The sequence below is a fragment of the Motacilla alba genome, chromosome 14 (assembly GCF_015832195.1).
Source record: "Motacilla alba alba isolate MOTALB_02 chromosome 14, Motacilla_alba_V1.0_pri, whole genome shotgun sequence".
NCBI lineage: Eukaryota > Metazoa > Chordata > Aves > Passeriformes > Motacillidae > Motacilla > Motacilla alba.
The window spans coordinates 11,301,761-11,318,953 of NC_052029.1; the positions used below are offsets into that span (position 1 = coordinate 11,301,761).

Here is a 17,193-nt window from a genome sequence, read left to right on the forward strand (position 1 = left end):
GAAAGCAGGAGGTTCATGCAGCAGCAGCACAGCGTGGTGTGCAGATCTTCATCACACACTGGTGTGTGCGTGGGAAACAGACTCACCCTGGAGAGGGTGAGGAACACATTCCTGCTGGAGAGGGTGAGGAAGGCTGGAGTACCACATCCAGGCAGCCTCAGATCCAATTCCACTGCTGTGCTGAGCATTTGTCATGCCCAGCTCAGAGACCTCCAAGGGGGGTGACCGGGACCCACATGTCAGATGTGCCTATCATTGTCCACCGAGTAGGGACAAGGTTTTAGGTGGAGCTCAAGTCCTCAGGCCATGTTTAAATTTCTGTAGGATGACAGATGTGAACAGTTAGACTCCTAAAAGGATTAAGTTCTACAACGTCCTCTCTACCTTCTTGCCCAACTTTCTGCTCCTGCAGTCGGTATTATGCAGAAAGATGGACTAGATCAACTCATGGTCTTTTGTAGCCTCAGCCATCACCTGTGGAAGCTCAGGGAGGAGGTGAAAAAACAAAGAGAAGAAGGAAAATCAGCTTTCCTGGCAGAAGCACTGCTCCAGATTCCTAAGAGCCAATGCACTGCTCAGTCTGAATCCATAGCCAGCTCAAAATGAGGTTGGTCCCCAAGGAGGATTGTGCTTAGGGAGCCTGTCTGGAGGCTGCAGCCAAAACACCAGGTGACAGTGGGCAAGCAGGTGACAGAAGCAGGCAGAGATGAGGTGTGGCTTTGAAACTCCTGCAAGCTGCTTGCCAGTTTTACATCTGAAAGCCTCTCCTGGACAGTGGGGCTGGCTCATTGTGAACACTGGTGCTCAGTTCCTTTATACGCAGCCATTCCCCACGGGCGGCACCAGCTCGCCAGCAGCACGGAGTGTGCACCCTCATTAATCAACGTCACGCTTCGGGAGAAACGCTGAGTTCATTCTCATGTGTCTCCTCACACCTCTGGGGACTGGCTTGTCTCTAGCTGAGGCTGGTAGTCACCTGGAACAGTTTTCCAGCCCCCCTAAGCAGCAGGAGTGTCCATTAACTACCACGGATCGGTGGGGATGGTTTGTAAACTCCGGATACATACGGAGGGGCCCGGGCGCTTATTGGCTGGTGCTTTCCGCTCTCAGAAATGGGTCATTTAAACAGAAAACTGTAAAGTGTTCATGCCTCTGAATGCAGAAAAACTATCAAAACAAGCTCCCGTCTCCGTGCCACAGACCCGGCATTCAAACAGAGACTCAGGGCATGTTCTGCGGGAATGATCCAAGTGCTCCCAGCAGATTCCTTTCCTTTTTCTGATGCCTTACACAATAAACATTTCAACTCTCTGGCTCGAGAGCAGACATACCCCAATTACCAGGACAGCTTGTTTTGTTTGGAGTAATAGTTAAGGGTCCAATCCTGCATCCCTGGAGCCAGTGAGAAAACTCTCCTTGCTCCCAGTGGGCCTGAATCTAAGAGAGCCCCACGGTACATTAGAGATACCATTGTTAGCGGGAGAGTATTTTTGTCTTTCCTTATGGAAACAAAACCAGCTCAAGCAAGTTCTGCCAGGACTCCACCCACACAAGGGTGGAGACATCGTGGCTTCCCAATGAGAAGCTGGCATCCCCAAACAGTGCTGCTATAGGCCCATCTGTGACAGCCGGCCACCAGGGCTTCACTGTGTCCTACAGCTGAGTGACCTTTTGTCCATGTCCCTTGGACATCTGCAAGCCAGAGTGCAGCACCACAGTCCCTAAGGCCTTGGGAATCTCAGCTCTGCAGGGCCACATCTCAGGAAGCTGGAGAGGGGAGGAGTCACAAAGAGATTGGGAACCTTTTAGGCTTGGCAATTAATGACCAACCAAAAGAAAAAAAAGATAATGAATTTAGTAAATGAGATCTGAGTACAAACAGCCAGTCAGTAATTGTTACATTCAATATGGGCATTATACAAAGCTGGGCTGTTTATCCCACTGTCTTAAGGGATGTACAGCTGGGAAGTTCAATGACATGGAGAAGTGAGCTCAGGGAAACGAGATTGTGGAGGGGCTTGAACAAAGAGACAGGAGTCCAGAAATGAAACAGGTCTTGGTGAATGATTATCCAGCTCTCCTGGGGGATGTGTTAATAGAGAAGATATTTTTGAAGGGCCAGAATGCCAGAGTGAAAAAGTCTTGGAGGGCTTGGACAGAGGAAATAGACAGCTACAGCTGCCCTGAACCCAGATGTGTCCTTTCAGCAGGTACAGTGAGAGCTCTTCTGTGAATAACCTCCAGGTCACTCAAACTCCAGGGCTAAGCAAACTCCATCTCTGCCTTGTCTGAAGGCTCCAGTGAAGCCCATCAGCTCACTCATTTGCCTTGTTAAGTGCCATCTGTGCGTTATCAGCCGCGTGTCACATCCAGTTATTCCTCCCAGCTCCATCGCCGCGCTCCGCAGAGGTGAGGCTCTATCTGAATATTCACGAGCCAGATGAAGTCCATCTGCCCACACTACCAATATGTAGCTAGTCAAGGTGTCTTCTGTAGTATCCCACACTCATGAAGCTGATTTTTATCTTCTGAAATTTTCAGAATTACCCCCAAGCAATCTGATCCACCTTGTTATGGTGTCCAGAAGGTAAACAGGATCAAATAAACAGTATTGTTCTAGGGTGAGTATCAAAAGTATCAAAAGTGAGTAGACAGCTCTATGCTGTCAGAGTATCTCAGTGCAGAGACACTTCAGGATTTTCCTCCTGTCCTTTCAGCTCTTAGAATACCACAAAACTACACAAAATTTACTTCTTGCAAGATCCCATCTAGCCAGAAAGAGAACACACTGGTTGTGATGTGGAAATAATCTCTCACTGAGCATCTCTCTGATCCTGCTCTGGTTTTGGAATTGCACCTGGATGGACAAATAAATGTTATGAAGATGTGATGTATCTAAAAGTTGACAGATATTTCCAAAACTTGTTAAAAAGAGTATGGCTGGTGGCTTGTTGAGACTACAAGCAGGATATCACTTCCATGGGGCTGACCCTGCATCAGGCAGGAACACCCATGTGGCCTTCAAATTCTCCAAAATCTGTCTCTGAAAATGGTAGGGGCAAGCATATTTTAAAAGGGAAAATTTTCTAGCAAAATAATTACAAAATAAGAAATGTATTTCTGCCTTCTCTCAATGTTTTCAACATTTTTTTCCAGGAAAGAACTATTTTTCAAAATTTCCCTGAAAGCCTAGAGTGTTTCTGAGTACCCTCCAATAACATTCTTTCCACTATTTCTTGGAAAATACATGTCTTCAGAGGTTTAGGAAGCAGGACCTTCAATAGCAGGACCAGTGCTGAGTAGGGAAGAAGTGGGGAGCACAATGTGAAACCCTCTGGGGCCTACCTGGAGGAAAACACTCTGCTTCACTTTCTCACACGAGCTTCGGGTTTAACATAAATCTCCTTAGTAGCAGAGGCCTGAGCAAATACCAGATGTGGGATTTAATCTGTGTATGGCCTCAACCCTCTGACCCTTGACAAGATGTTGAGCTGGAGACCAGCACTGCTCCTAAATATCTAAAAGGATGAAACCATGGTGTGCTGAACTGGCATAAACCCTATTGCACGCACCCTCTGGGGCCATTTCTGCTTATTCTCCACTGCAAAGCAATTCTCCCAGGGCTCTGGCTTGCAGCTTGCTGCTGCCTCCTTTCACCACATGTGTTTTTGCATGGGGCAGGAGCTGCTGGGTGCCTGGGCTGGAGCATCCTCCCTGGCACCTCTCTTCCAGCACCGTGCCAGATGACGGCGTGTTGATGAGCTCTGGCTCTGCAGCCTGTGTGGTCACAGGCAAGCAGGAAAGGGGCAGGGAATGATGGCTTGGACATGTCCTGAAAGCCACTGCCTGCCTGGGCAGGGCAGACCCACTGGCTCCACACTTTTCCATGCTGTTGGCACTGCCAAAGCAAAGGGGTGTGATGGCTGCGCTCCCCTGTGCTTGCTGTCAGTCTTTCTGTCCGCCCAGATCCGTCTGCCTTTGTGCACCTTCCCTTGCAAGCAGCAATTTCTGACAGCTAATATTTCACAGAAACTGGAGCCAGCTCTCTCCCTCCCTCCTTTTTTTCCCTCTCTCTCTCTTCTGTTTATGAAGCTGAGGGTAAGTGTTTAATTAGTTGCCTAATTGCCTGGGTAATTGGTAGACATACTCAGCTCTCCAAGTAATCAGTCTGAACAGGCCTTGAAAATATCTGGCCCAATATTCATTAGTGCAGTTAAATCGTTAAACAGTTACTGTGTTTGGTTCCTGACAAAGCCCCGCCAAGGGCTCTGCTGGCTGTGGGGCTGCTCTCCCAGCCTGGGGGACACCGGGGACACCCCGCTTCCAGGGAAAGCTGCTCCAGCCCCCCCTGCTGCCAGAGGGGCTGGGGCTGCTGGATGAAAACCCCAATAAGTGCAAAGGAAGAAAGTGGGGGAAAGCAGGAGATCTGTCCCCTGTGCAGGGGACATCGGCAATGGGAGAAGTGCCTCCTTTTCTCTGCTTGACCTCTGGCTCCAGCCTCCCTTTCCCGTGCTGTTGGCTCCGGTCCCCTCTGCGTGTGGGCAGCTGCCCCTCTCCCTCCCTTGGCCACTGCAGGATTGGAAGCCAGTTTTGCCATTAGCCCGAGCATCAATGTGAATATTGTCTCAGCAGGCTGCCCTGACCAGAGGAACTCATTAAAAGGGCCCAGGCCAGTTGTGCTCTGGCTCAGTACAAAGTCACCCTTCTGCCAAGTGCTGCCAACCCGCTGCCTGCCCGCCCATCAGTCTGTCCATCCCACTCTCCCTCCTTGTGGATGGGGTTGGCACTGGTAAGGAGCCGAAGCCTCAAAGGAGATCTCCAAAGGGCTCCCCTTCCCCACAGCTGAGCTTCAGTCAGCGTCTAGCAGCACCTTCAGATTATAGGAAATTCCAAACGCCAATTCCTGCGCGACCATCCAAGAGGCCACCCTGCAGTAAGGAGGAAGGCATCAACACATCTGGTCTGGAGGCAAAAGATTTGAGACTCGAGCAAGTCACCAGGAGGAACGAGCTTCCCTCCACCAGCTTGGTCCTTGCAGTGGGATGATTGGGCTGCATAGAGTCCACAGCAGATGGGATTAAAAGTAAACAAGATGCAGTTGTAGGCCGGTGTGGCTGGACAGGACTGCCAGTGAGGGAGCTGCTCAGAGCCTCCCAAAGGCTCCAGAACACACGGAACAGTGAGCCCTAAACGCTGCACCCAGCTCAGCAGGTGGTCAGCAGGGATACATGACCTGAAGTTATTTCTAGCAATGATTCAAGGCAAATGCTTGTGTTATGGATTGGACCCTCGTTAAAAGGTTACTTGGCTGCAGATCCTTGTGCAATTAAGTGCAGAGGGGACGGGAGCCAGCCCTGCTTTCCCAGCCCAACCTCTCCAGCCAACACCCCCCTCCTTCCCTTGGTGCTGCCAGAAGTCTGTGTCCAGCAGCTCCACGTGCTTCATCTTCCACTGAGCTGGCTCATCCCCCTTTCCAGGGCTTCTCTGAGTTCACCTGCTTGGGGTCTGAGCTGGTGAGCTTATTTTTCCCTACCAACTCCTGACATTCCCCAAAAAGCCCCGTGCAGGACAACTCAGAGAAGGGACTGAGGTCCTGGGCAGTGGCAGAGGGGGAAATGACAACATCCAGGCACGTAAATTCCTAATCAGATCTCTCACCTTGGCTTTTGCCAGGTGAACTGTTGGGTTCCTGGCAGACAGGACATTGACCTGAAAACAAGGACAGGACATGCTCTGCCAGGCCCCAGGGCAGGGGTGGCCCTGTGCCAGCACTGCCAAGTACCAACCTCCCTGCACAGAAGGCAGGGCGGGGTTTGGGGCAGGGCAAGAGGCAAATTGGAGGAAGGCACAGAAAAGGTCCAGAAAGGAAAATGGAAAATAAAAAGGTAAAGAAGGGAGAATTTGGCTGTGAGCTTTGACACAGGGGTGAAGAGGAAATTGGAGATGGTGAATTAAAAGGGAAAGGATGCTGAAGAGATCAGAGAAGCTGTTTTGTTCACTGTGCAGGAGATATTGATAACTGGAGGAGAAAACTTGAGATGGCAATGTAAGGATTATGGGAAGACAAAACACCCTGCTGTGCAGTAAATCCAGGAGATGTGCACATGCAGTGGGCAGCATGAATGCTACCTGACTCCAAAGCTCCAGGAGAGCTGGCAGGGAGCACTTTGGTGTGGCTGTACCTGTTGGAGCAGCCAGTCCCCCAGGCAGGAGCCCCGTGCTTTGTCTGCATCAGGGATATCTTCCTCCTGTGCCCTTCCTCCTTTGTTTGTGTATCTTCTGGGATTTCCAGGAGAACATCCCATCCCTTTCGGGGAGGATGGAAGACAGTTTCTAGAGGCTCCCTCTGCTCAGAATGGGGATGAGTGCCTGCTCAGGGGAAGGTTTTTGGGCATTGGGGAGCACCAGGCAGGCCCCAATGAGTCTCCTGGGGAAGAGGAAGAGCATGCAGGGGCAGGAATGTCAGAGGCGACTAAGAAATAGGTCTCCATCCATTACTCAGCTGGGCGGTCCTTTCGAGTCACTGGCTGGCTTTGTTCTCACCAACATCTGTAAGAGATTACGGATGCCTTCCTCGGGAGGACATGGATGGGATCTATAAATACCAGGAGCCAGGGGTTGCTGCTGTCAGAGGAGAGCTCTGCCTGGGTGGCCTGGAGGCCAGCCGCACACAACGGGCCGGGAATGCAGGCTGTGTCCCCAGCCAGGCACCCCGGGAAAGTCTGGAAGGACTAGCACAAGGTGGTGACACCACTGGCAGGGTATTCCCTGGGATGTGCTGATGCAAAGTCAGAGACAGCTGGGAATGCAGACAGGCTGTGAGAGCACAGGACTGGGAGTCCTCAGCAGCAGTTCCAGTGCTCCTCACTCACCTTGAGAAATTCATATAGTTTTTCACCTAAAACTAAACTGACCTCTGCAAAGGGTCAGGTTTACTCAGCATTTTAAATATTTTTTTTTTTTAATTTGGCAAGGACCTCAATAGCCATCTCCTGTAAAGCTGAGATAATACCTGCCCAGATGCCATGGCATGGGCACTGTTTAAAGAGCACAAACAGCAGAGCTGTTAATGCTCCATCCTCCCAACTTCCCTGTGTCAACACCACTCCCCTGAGACCACCCTCTAATTCCTGACTCCACCCCGGGCTCCTGCTCTGAATGTCACAGGACTTGGTTTGGTTTATGCAACTCTAACACTGTCCAGCAGGAACTGAACTCTCCAGTGACTCATTGCTCGAGCATGTCTTTGTTCACTCAGCTTTTCCCTCCAAAAACAGATCCTGATTTTATAAGCTGTGAGAAGCCTGAAGATCCAGCACTACACTAACATGTTGTTAGCCACAATTATCCCCTTTCTGACAAAGGATTCCTGATTAGGGCTGTTGCATATTCATCGGTAGACTTGCCAAGCCTTGCTTTGTTTTTCAAGGTCGAGGATTGCATTTCTTTGGATTCAATTCCCATCCTAGACGTAGATTACAAGGCAGGAGAGGAGGAGACAGCTGAGGTTGCTGGAAGCTTTAATCCTCCTGGAATTGCTCAAAACACTCACCAGTCGCGTGCCAGACTTGCCATATGAACCAGCCACCCTCCCAGGCTTGGTTAGGTGAGCTGGGCAGCCTCAAAACTGAGCCTGGCTGCAGCTGTGACACGCTGGGATCAGATTAAGATTGCCAGGTGTAAAGGGTGAGTGCTGGGCAGGGATTTCAACCCACAACACGCTCCTAGCACTGAAGGCTTCATGAGGTCCAGTTCAACATCCTCCTTGAGGGACCAGTCCCATTGGCTGCCATGGGAGAAGGGACAAAAGGGGCACTTAGGCAGGATGGAATGTTTCACAGAGGAACTTCAGCTGGTCTCCCCTGATGATTCCGGCACTGGAAAAAAAAAAGAAAAAAAAAAAGGAAGAAAAGAAAAAAATAATTACTTCTCAGCCTCTAACCTTTCCAGCAAGTGACTTTGTAATAAATAATCCACATGTCTCTCCAGTGCAATCCATCAGCAGGAGTGCCTAATTACTTTAGACTCACTTTGAAAACCCTTCCAGTGACACTTTCAGATAAATAAAAAATTAACATGGAACTAAAGCAGTAACCCAGAGAAAGTTTCTCCACTTCTCTCAGTTCTCTCCAGGGCTGGGCTGATGCCTGGAAGGCTCCATGCCCAGGGATGTTTTCCCCTGTTATGCTGAAAGGTGACTGTGGGTTGCAGTTCATGGGTAATCAGCCACGGAGTGTCCATGGGGACACCCTACTCCAGACGTGCAGGTGCTTGGAGAAATACCTGGAGACAGAGTCAGTGCAGCTTCTGCGCATGAAGAATTCTTTTCCTTAATCCTTTTCTCTGGAAGTTTCTATTATTTGTTTCTTAGAGTGCATTTTGGAGGCAAAGAAGCTCCAGTTTCCTTCTTGGAGCTGTTCATTGATCCCCAGTCATGCTGTCTTCTGGGTCTCCCTTTTCTCTCTCACTCCCAAGATTACAGCTGTGAGGAAAGACCCCTCTAGGCTTGCCTTAAGTCTGGCTGAGATGACTTTCACCCTTTGTACCCCACACCCACCCCACCAAGGCTGAGGAACACCTGCTGTGTGATTTCTGCACTGATTCTGCACCTCATATCTTTGGCAGCTGAAGGTTGGAGCCTTCTGAGAAGACTTTGTCCAATATCATCTTCCTCATCTTCACACACCACTTCTGCATTCCCTTCTTTCTCTTCTCTCATCTCTGCTTAGAGCCTTGGGCAATACCCAACAAGCATTCAGAAACTAAAAAAACAAGCAAACCAAAAGAAACAAAATTAAATATCTGAGAAAAGCAGGCCCAGAACCAATAAGTTCTGATTTCACTGTAGGTTACTGCAGCCGAGGCAGTCATCTGTCAGGGGAGGAAGATGCTTAAAAAACATCCACAGGAGAATTAATTAAACGAATTTCACTCTGCCAATTGTTTGTTATTTTTGCTGACCTCACCAAGTGGATTAATATTTAATTAGCCTTTAGGAGAAGTGGAAAGCACTTATTAACCTGTTATGTCAATCTGTCAGGCCTGGGGTCTCAGGACAGGCACAGTTACCGTGAAACAATAGAAATATCAAGGTCTGTTTCTCTCCATCTCAGCTGTTCTCCCTGTTGGAAAGTGGCTTTTTGGGGGGAAGAGAGGGAAGGAACCCACTATGCCTAGCTGAGGGGTCTCTAAAAGCGAGTGTCACAAATCTGGGTGTCTTTTAGAGGCCAGAGCAAGAGCTAAGGAAGCCATATGTGCTGTCCCAGGTGCAGGTGGGAAGCACATATGGATGTATTATCCCCTTGGAGGTATTTTAGAACTCAGGCTAGATCTCATTTGGTGTGATGCCGGTGACTAGGGGGAAAGGTTTGGGCTTTCCTTCATTTTTCTTGTTTAAAGCACTGCTGCCTTTATCCTGTGTTTACAGTTACCATAGTTTAAGAAGTGCTAAACTTGGTGTTGACACATCCTCATCGGTGGGGAGATGCAAGCGGGCACTGCACGACACAGAGGTCTCGGGTGAGCCTCCAGGAGAGAAAAGCTCTAAAGCAGAAAACAGGATGAACACAGATGGCACAACAAGAAACCCATCCCCACTGGCAGCAAAGAGCAGCAGGTCCCTGTCCAGCACCTGAGCTCACATAAAGCTGGTGAGTCCCACCCTGGGATAACGACCACGTCTGCTTGTCACAGGGTCTGGGTCTGGCCCAAAAGAAATAAAACCTCAGGCACAATTAAACCCGAGGAAACATCCTCAGCAAAACAGTTACATTAATGCTGTGTACAGGTTGGTGGGGCTGGGCTGGGGGGCTTGGAAGGAGATGATGGCTGAAGTGCTGAAGCAGATGAGTATCTTTGGTGGAAATTCACCCAGATGCTGGGCACGACCACAACCTGACACTTACTGCTCAGAGAGGAGACAAAGTATCTTCTCCAAACCTCCTCAAATCCTGATGGCCCTGAGCATCACACACAGCTTCAAATTTGATCTGGTGAATCAAAACTAAACCTCCGGTTAAAATCACCCACTGGGTCTCAGTGTATTCAAAACCTCACCAGAAAACCCAAATAGCATCCACACCCTGGATTTGCTGTCTATCAAGGACACCAGAGAAATGCCAACCTCCACAAGAGCCAACCTCCCCTCAGAAGAGCTTCAGCAGACAGCAAAAATGACAAACCATGATCAGGACAATACTGCTGGCAGTGGGCAGGGGCTCCTGAGTCCCTTCCAGTCTCTGTACAAAGAGGCAAAATGAGCAAGCAGAGTGCCTGGAGATGAGCCCTGGGCGTGTGGCATCACACGGGCTGCCAAGGGTCACACTCCCTCCCTGCAGTCTGTGCCAGCTCTCCCAAGCTCTGTCTGAGCCTGGCCACGTCCTGCTCATCCCACAGGGCAGGGACAGGGACAGGGACCCTGCCTGCAGAGCCCCCCTGCCTGGACCGGGTGCCCTTACTGCCACTCAGTGACAGGCCTTATCATTTATTATTATTATTTTTTCAAAATGAAAATCCTCCTGAGCTTTATTAAAGAGGGATGCTGATAGGTAATTAAATCGCAACTTAATTAAATCTGCCGGCTCAATCCAACCACGGCATGCTGGCTACTCTGCAATCCCTGGGAGAGGTGCTGGCAGTGCAGGAGAGCATTGTGAATTAAACAGCATCATGCCTGGCACTGCCACTCCCTGCCAGGCCCAGGGGAAGGGGACCCAGGGGCCTCTCCATGCATCCAGCAGCCCATTGCAGCAGGGCGAGCTGGGCACCCACGGAGCAGCTGACCTGCCTTTGGTAGAGCTTCTCAGGTAGAGGCTGAGTCCTTCCAGAGTGGCAGGACCAAGGCAGGGCACTGGAGGCAGGTGAGGGTTTGTGCCCACCTGCTTTGACATGGTGTGATAGTGCTGAGAGTGAAATGCGGGGCAGGGAGGGGAGGGCTTTCCTTCCCCTGGTATGCACCACCTCTGTGGGGTGAAGGCCATGGTGGCAGTCTGGGATTGCAGAGAGCTTGCAAAGACACGAATTTGGATGAGAGAAGGGCTGGGATACCATTTCCCTGTGCTGGTTGTTCCTTCTGCACTTTGGGACAGAGCAGAAGGTGCTGTAGGATGCTGTGCATATTGATGTTGAGCCAGGTTAATGCTCACTCCAAGGGTCAGAGGACAAAAAACCCTCAGGAGGAGGCTCCTGTGATCTGCTGCTGCTGGGTGGGTTTGCAGATACAATCCTGCCCTGCAAATGCCAGCCCCAGCCCTGGCTCTGCTCCCCAGACTTTGCCTTTCTGTCTCTCTGGCTCAGCTGCTCTGAACAAGGGGCCAAAGGCAGCGACATGGAAAAATAACCAGGCAGCCTTGCTAAATCATCAATCTGCTCGTCCCAAGGAAAACAGACCTTGGAAAGAATTTCCCTTTTCTCTTTTCCCCCTTTTTCATTTCAGCACAGGCTGAGCTCGCTGCCTTTCCCAAACCTCTGATGCTGTGGCTGGCTTTGCCAGCCCCAAGGACAGGCCTCTCTCTTCCCACCCTGCGGGCTCCCCTTGGAGGAGGCACCACCCTACCTAACAGCATGGTGGTGAGGCTGCAGAGCTCAGAGAAGACCCTGCTCCCCGCACCTTCATACCACCCACCCTCCTTTGCCAGACCTGGCCCTGTGCCCACCTCAGATGAACCCTGGTGGTTACTCCTTCACCCTGCCCACAGGGCACAAGAGCCACTCCTGCACACAGAGGATTTTTTCTCTCATGCAGCTGTGGCCTCCTCAAAGTCCCAGCAAGAACCTTGAGCTCTCCTTTGGCTGTGGAGCCCCACAGAAAAGGCATCATACTTTTGGGGGAGGTATCACAACCACTGGGGTTTCCCCAGACTTGTGGGATACTTGAAAATGTTCCAGGTCACCCTGCAATCACCCAGGAGGTCATAGAAGAAAACCTAAAAAAAAAAGAAAAAAAAAAACCACCCCAAAAAGAGCTTGATGGGCAGCAACGTCTAATGAAAGGCAAAACCCCAAAGAGATGGACAAACCACCAGGAGCCTATTCAAGGGTAACTTTCACGCAGTAATCTTGGGAGATCAAATTCCTAATCTGCTTTCACCTCAGAGACAGAGGAGTGAAAGTCCTATGGGATTAATGTTTAATGCTTGACTTGGCAGGTGATGCCCTGTGTCAGGATGCTTGGGATCCCTGCTCTGCTCTGAAAGGGACTGGGAGCTGAGCTCAAGCAGCATCCACCCCGGATATTGGGGATGACCCTACTCTCAGGCAGAGGTCATGGAGGGGTTTCCAAGTTCAGGATTCCCCCCATCATTCCAAAGCATTGTTCACTGGGGCTGCAATAACAGATGAGTTGTCCTGTCTCTCTCTGCTGGGGCGTGTGAAACTTCAAACCTCCTAATTATTTTAGAGCCACTGAGGTGAACTGCTGGAACACGGCTTTGGGCAGGGCAGTGGTGGGAAAAGGCAGCTCATTCCCACTGCTGGGCTTGCATTTCTGCTCCTGGTGGAGGCACTGTGGCAGGGAACTGCTCTGCTGAAGCCCACACATGGCAGCCTCACCTCCTGTGCTCCCCACTGGGAAGGACAGGGATTGAAGGAGAAATGGGTCAGCTGCAGGGGGACACAGGGGGACACAGTCTGTGAGACAAGAGAAGACCTTAATGAAGATAAAGACAGAGGCAGACTCCAGGACACACAGACAAGCAGCTCCAAGCCCTGAGCAGCTCTCTGGAACAAGGGTCATGTTAACAGCGCCAGCTGTGGAGAAGGCTTCATTTTCTCTTCTCTATTTCCAGTAGACTTTCTCCCTTGGGACTACACAGCCTGATTTTGAGGGTCTGCTTTGTAGGCTGGACATCCACAGAAGGTGGTCAGGTTTCCAAAAATGTATTACAAAGGTTCCCAAACCCTTAACTCTGGGCAAAAACTCACCTTCAAGTAATGAATGGCCAGCAAGTTCTCAGAGCAGGATTTCTTTCTTATTAGCAGCTACATGTGACCTGATTTTAGCTTCTCCAGGAATGCAATGGGAGGTACCAGAAGGTCTTCTCTGTGTAGGTGTCCTACTGTGCTCTGGAGCTCTGGGAGATACTGATGATGAACCTTCTTGTATCTCTTGAGAATAGATCTGTGCAGAGTAGCTCAGAACCCTAAACAGTAAGACAGAGAGGTTAGTTAATAGGCAGTAGATGTTTTCTGAACTTCACAGCCAAAAGCCTTCTTGAAAACAGGACGCCCACTCAAACTTTTGGAATAAGAAAGTTCTGATCTGTGTCATAATGTCACCATTGCCCTATCACATGAGAGCAAATCTACTAAATCCTGATCCAAGAGTCTGGACAATTAGGGTTTAGGTCTAGAAATAATCTACATTTTGCAGTGCAGCCCTTTTCTTCTTTGACAGATTTTTTTAATATTCTTTCATGTGTCCCAGGTGGTGCTGGGACATGTCAGACCACAGGGCAGCTGGATGTTATGGGACAAACCACAGGTAATTTGGCAGGAGAACATTAAAAAGCAAGAGGAGGAAACTATAAATTCAGAGTGTAACCACCATAAAGTATTCCCTTAATTCCCAGCCAACCTCTTAAAAGCACAGATAGCTCTTCCCCCTACCCACAGGATGCCTTTCCCTCTCTGTAGGGTGTCATGTTATGGCTCAGACAACAGATACCATGGGAACAGTGATCCTGATGGGTTTCACATGTGTTGCAAGACCTGGTGGAGACTCTGCCTTTTCCCATGCTGGACTTCCCTTCTGCAGTATCAAAGGTTTGTCCTCTCATGGCCCTGCCTCATTTCTCCCTCTGCTGAAGGGCTTCATCTCATCCTTTGTCTTCTCATTGGTAAAGAACCATCTGCCTTTAGAGGTGGGAATGTACCATAACCCTGAGTTCTAAACAGGCTGTAAATCCCATGGCAACATCGATGAACATTTACGAGGCTCCTTTCTGAGACAGTAACACAGAGGAGCCATCAAAACCTTGCCTTGTCTCCTTCTTGTGTCTTCCCAGGGCTGCGGACCCCAGAGAAGCTGCATGTGAGGCTGAGTTCTGCTTCCAGACAAAGTGTCCAAACTCTACTACAAGCAATTCATGGGACTGTTCCTTCCACTTAACTAGAGTTGAAATTCTTCCACCTAAAAACCACTGAAGTGTCTAAATCACATTTTCAATAGTCAGGCATGTATAAACCCAAATCTCATAGATTTCTCTTCCAAATTGTAACCCTAAGAAAGCCTTTTCCCCCCAGCTAGACCAGTATCTTCTCATTTGCACTTTCTCTCCATTTACCTCCTTTCTGGTTATCTTTTAACCAAAGATCATTGCCAGATTCTCATTCTTGGTCATGCTTTAAGGGCCAGTTTTTGCCCTCTGAGGAGGAACAGGAAATATTCTGGCCACTTCCCTGTCCCATGCAGAGCCAACCAGCAAAGCAGTGCTCTCCTGTCTTGCAGGCACATCTGCCTGGCCCTGTGACCATGGGGTCAAGTGCACAGCAACCAGTGGTTGGGAAATTAGCCATATTTCTTGTGAACTTCATAGTATGAAACAGAAAATGAGTTTCTGAGGGAAATTGATGGAAATCTGTTTGTAGTCTTGCTTCAAAAAGAAATGATAAGTAGCAACTTAAAAATGACACAAAAGAAACCGCAGTGGAATTAATTTTTAAAAGGCCCCTTTTTAAGAGAAATTTGAAAGATTTTTGCAAGAAAACACTCCACTGATCTGGCCATCTTATCTCACTCACTGAATATGACTGGTGAGCCTTCCATTTCTGCTTCAGAAACTATTTATCTCCACTGCTGCCCTTAAAGGCAGGCACCTCTGATGAGGATTTAGTTCTAGCGTACTGATTGTTGAAGAGGAAAACTCACATTCAAAGTTTTCTTGTGAATATATAGATGTTTTAAACCTAGTCATATAGCTGAGACAAGTTTTCTGACACCAAATATTAGCTAATGTTAAAGAGCTGAGCATCCACAGGGAACAGCAGAAGAATTAAAAAAGTCGGGGAAGACTAACAGAGGAGGACTTTTTGAAAGCTCCTGAAACAGCTGGAGCCAAGCATGAAGGAGCAGAAGGATACTAGTGCAAGGAAAACAGAGTATAACACAAGAAATGGTGATGGGAAATAAGAAATGGGACTGTCAGACTATGGGGGAGGTAAAGACAGAGAGAAAGGGAGTGAGATCAAATGGATGGAGTAGCCAGACACAAGAAAACAAAGAGTAAACCTGGTATTTATTATCTTTGAAAAGCAACAAAGCATTTGCTTTCTGCAAAGCTCTTTTTGAATGTAGGCATGTTGCAGAAGAGTAAGAGGAGAGAATATGTCTAAATGCTGCCAGTTAAGTGATGGAATGCTAGATGAATGTTCTCCACCTAGGAATTTCTGGGTCTTCAGGTTCCAGATTGTGTTGGGACCTTGTATCTCACCTTAGCTGGTGTGACCTGCAGCCATCAATGATTTTGGTGTTGTTGAGCCTCTAAACCAGCTGCTGGCAGCAAGGATTGCCCTGTGTGGGAAGCACAATATCTCACAGACCTTGAGAAAGCACAGAGGCCTCCCAGCTGCCCATGTGCATGAAGCGTGCTCCTTCTCCAACGCTGATCCCAAGAGAAACAGCCAGGAGGAGCTCCGGAAGGTCAGAATGCAATTAAAACCAATGAGATTTTGTTAATGGGTGCATTAAGAAAGGAAAATGGCTCTGCCTCTTGAGTCATGCCTCTTCCACCCACTCCAGCCATCCCAGACTCTCCCAAGTGTCCTCTCCCTCCCTGTTGCTCATCCTTGTGGCCCTTCTTGTTCAGAACATCAGCCCCTCTGATGTCCAGGTCCAATGATTGGGGGGACAGTTGGGTAAATGTGTAAGTCCTGAGGGGAGGGGATTTACACCTCCTGTTGCCCTTGCAATGAATTACCAGGGCTGTTAATGGGCTGGTGCCCCAATGCCTCGTAAATCGTGTGTCTGAGGCCGAGCAGTGACGGGTGGCTTTGATCTGGACACGCTGCCCTGCCACGAACAGGAAAAGGAAGAGGTGATTTTTCATGGGTTACTACTCCTGCCTCCAAGTTTTCCACTCTGCTGAAACTTTGACAGTGCTTAATAATCCATCAATGAAGCTTTCCTTGCTCTGCTTCCACTCCATTACCACCTTCGTGTTCCCATTTAGCTTCTTTCACACGGACCCCGGAAAAGTTGGCTGTCTCCCACCATTCCAAAGCAGTTTGGAGGGTGGGAGCAAGGGCTGGGGTCACTCCACACACTTCCTCTGAGGAGAGGAATCAAAAGGTGGATGCTGAGATGAAGGGAAAGGGTTACGTCATGTCTACAAAGCTGTGAAGAAACTCATTGGTGAAACCTCTAAGGAACCCAGAGGAGAAGCAGAACAAGGCTGGAATGTCACTTTGTGTGAGAGGGTTAGATCTCCTAGGGTTCGTTTGAGACACTCTGGAGATCTGCCATGCTGGGAGAATATGGGTTTTCTACAGGTCTCTTGTCACATCTTCCAGCCATGCCTGGTGTCTTGGATACTTTAAGATGTCTCAAGTAGTGCAATCCATTCGGGTACCTGAGCAGTCTTTTGTCACCTCCTTTTCCACCAAGGGCTGCTGTTCAGATTTATTCTCTAGGCTCATCATTTCTCTTGACTGTCCCTTCTTTCTGTCTCCTATAGATTAGACCGAGAGAGTGCATGCATTCAATTTTGTGTGTTCTGCCTTCTGAATGGAACTGAATCCTCGGAACTGCACTGTTTTCTTAGACTAATGAATTCTTTGAGGGGAGTAAAAACCACCTTGGTAATAAATCCAGACTGTGAAGCCTTGATGTATCTGTTTTTCTGTTCGTCTCCACTGCTGCTAGACAGAATTAGCCCTCACCTAATACAGAGTGCAGACTTGATACAACCTTGTTTAGCACAATTGGTTCGAATCCATTATATTGACAATATCAATTTGTGTAATTCCTGCATTAGGATTTTGTACTAAACTGTATTTGAAAGGAGCTGTTGACCTTGATTAGCTCTTTAATTGTGGTTAAAATCCAAAGTAATTCAGATATCAGCCTTGACTGTGGAAGGAAAGGGCCATGCCACGTGACAGTGCAGTCAATAACTGCCACGTTCCCCACGGACACATCTCCCCTGCTTTATGGGCTCTGGGTCTCACCACTTTCACAGTGCATCCATTTGCTTCCAC

The 17,193-nt window shown here is 48.9% G+C and overlaps 1 long non-coding RNA gene across 1 annotated transcript; it reads right to left on the reverse strand.

Annotated features, from left to right (window-relative positions):
• Positions 1-7,375: 7,375 nt before the first annotated feature.
• On the reverse strand, positions 7,376-13,112 carry LOC119707049. The gene is made up of 3 exons (XR_005258668.1): positions 12,922-13,112; positions 8,610-8,762; positions 7,376-7,877 (listed from the first exon to the last, which is right to left on the reverse strand). It is a non-coding gene; the product is annotated as an uncharacterized LOC119707049 (long non-coding RNA).
• Between the last annotated feature and the right edge of the window lie 4,081 nt (positions 13,113-17,193).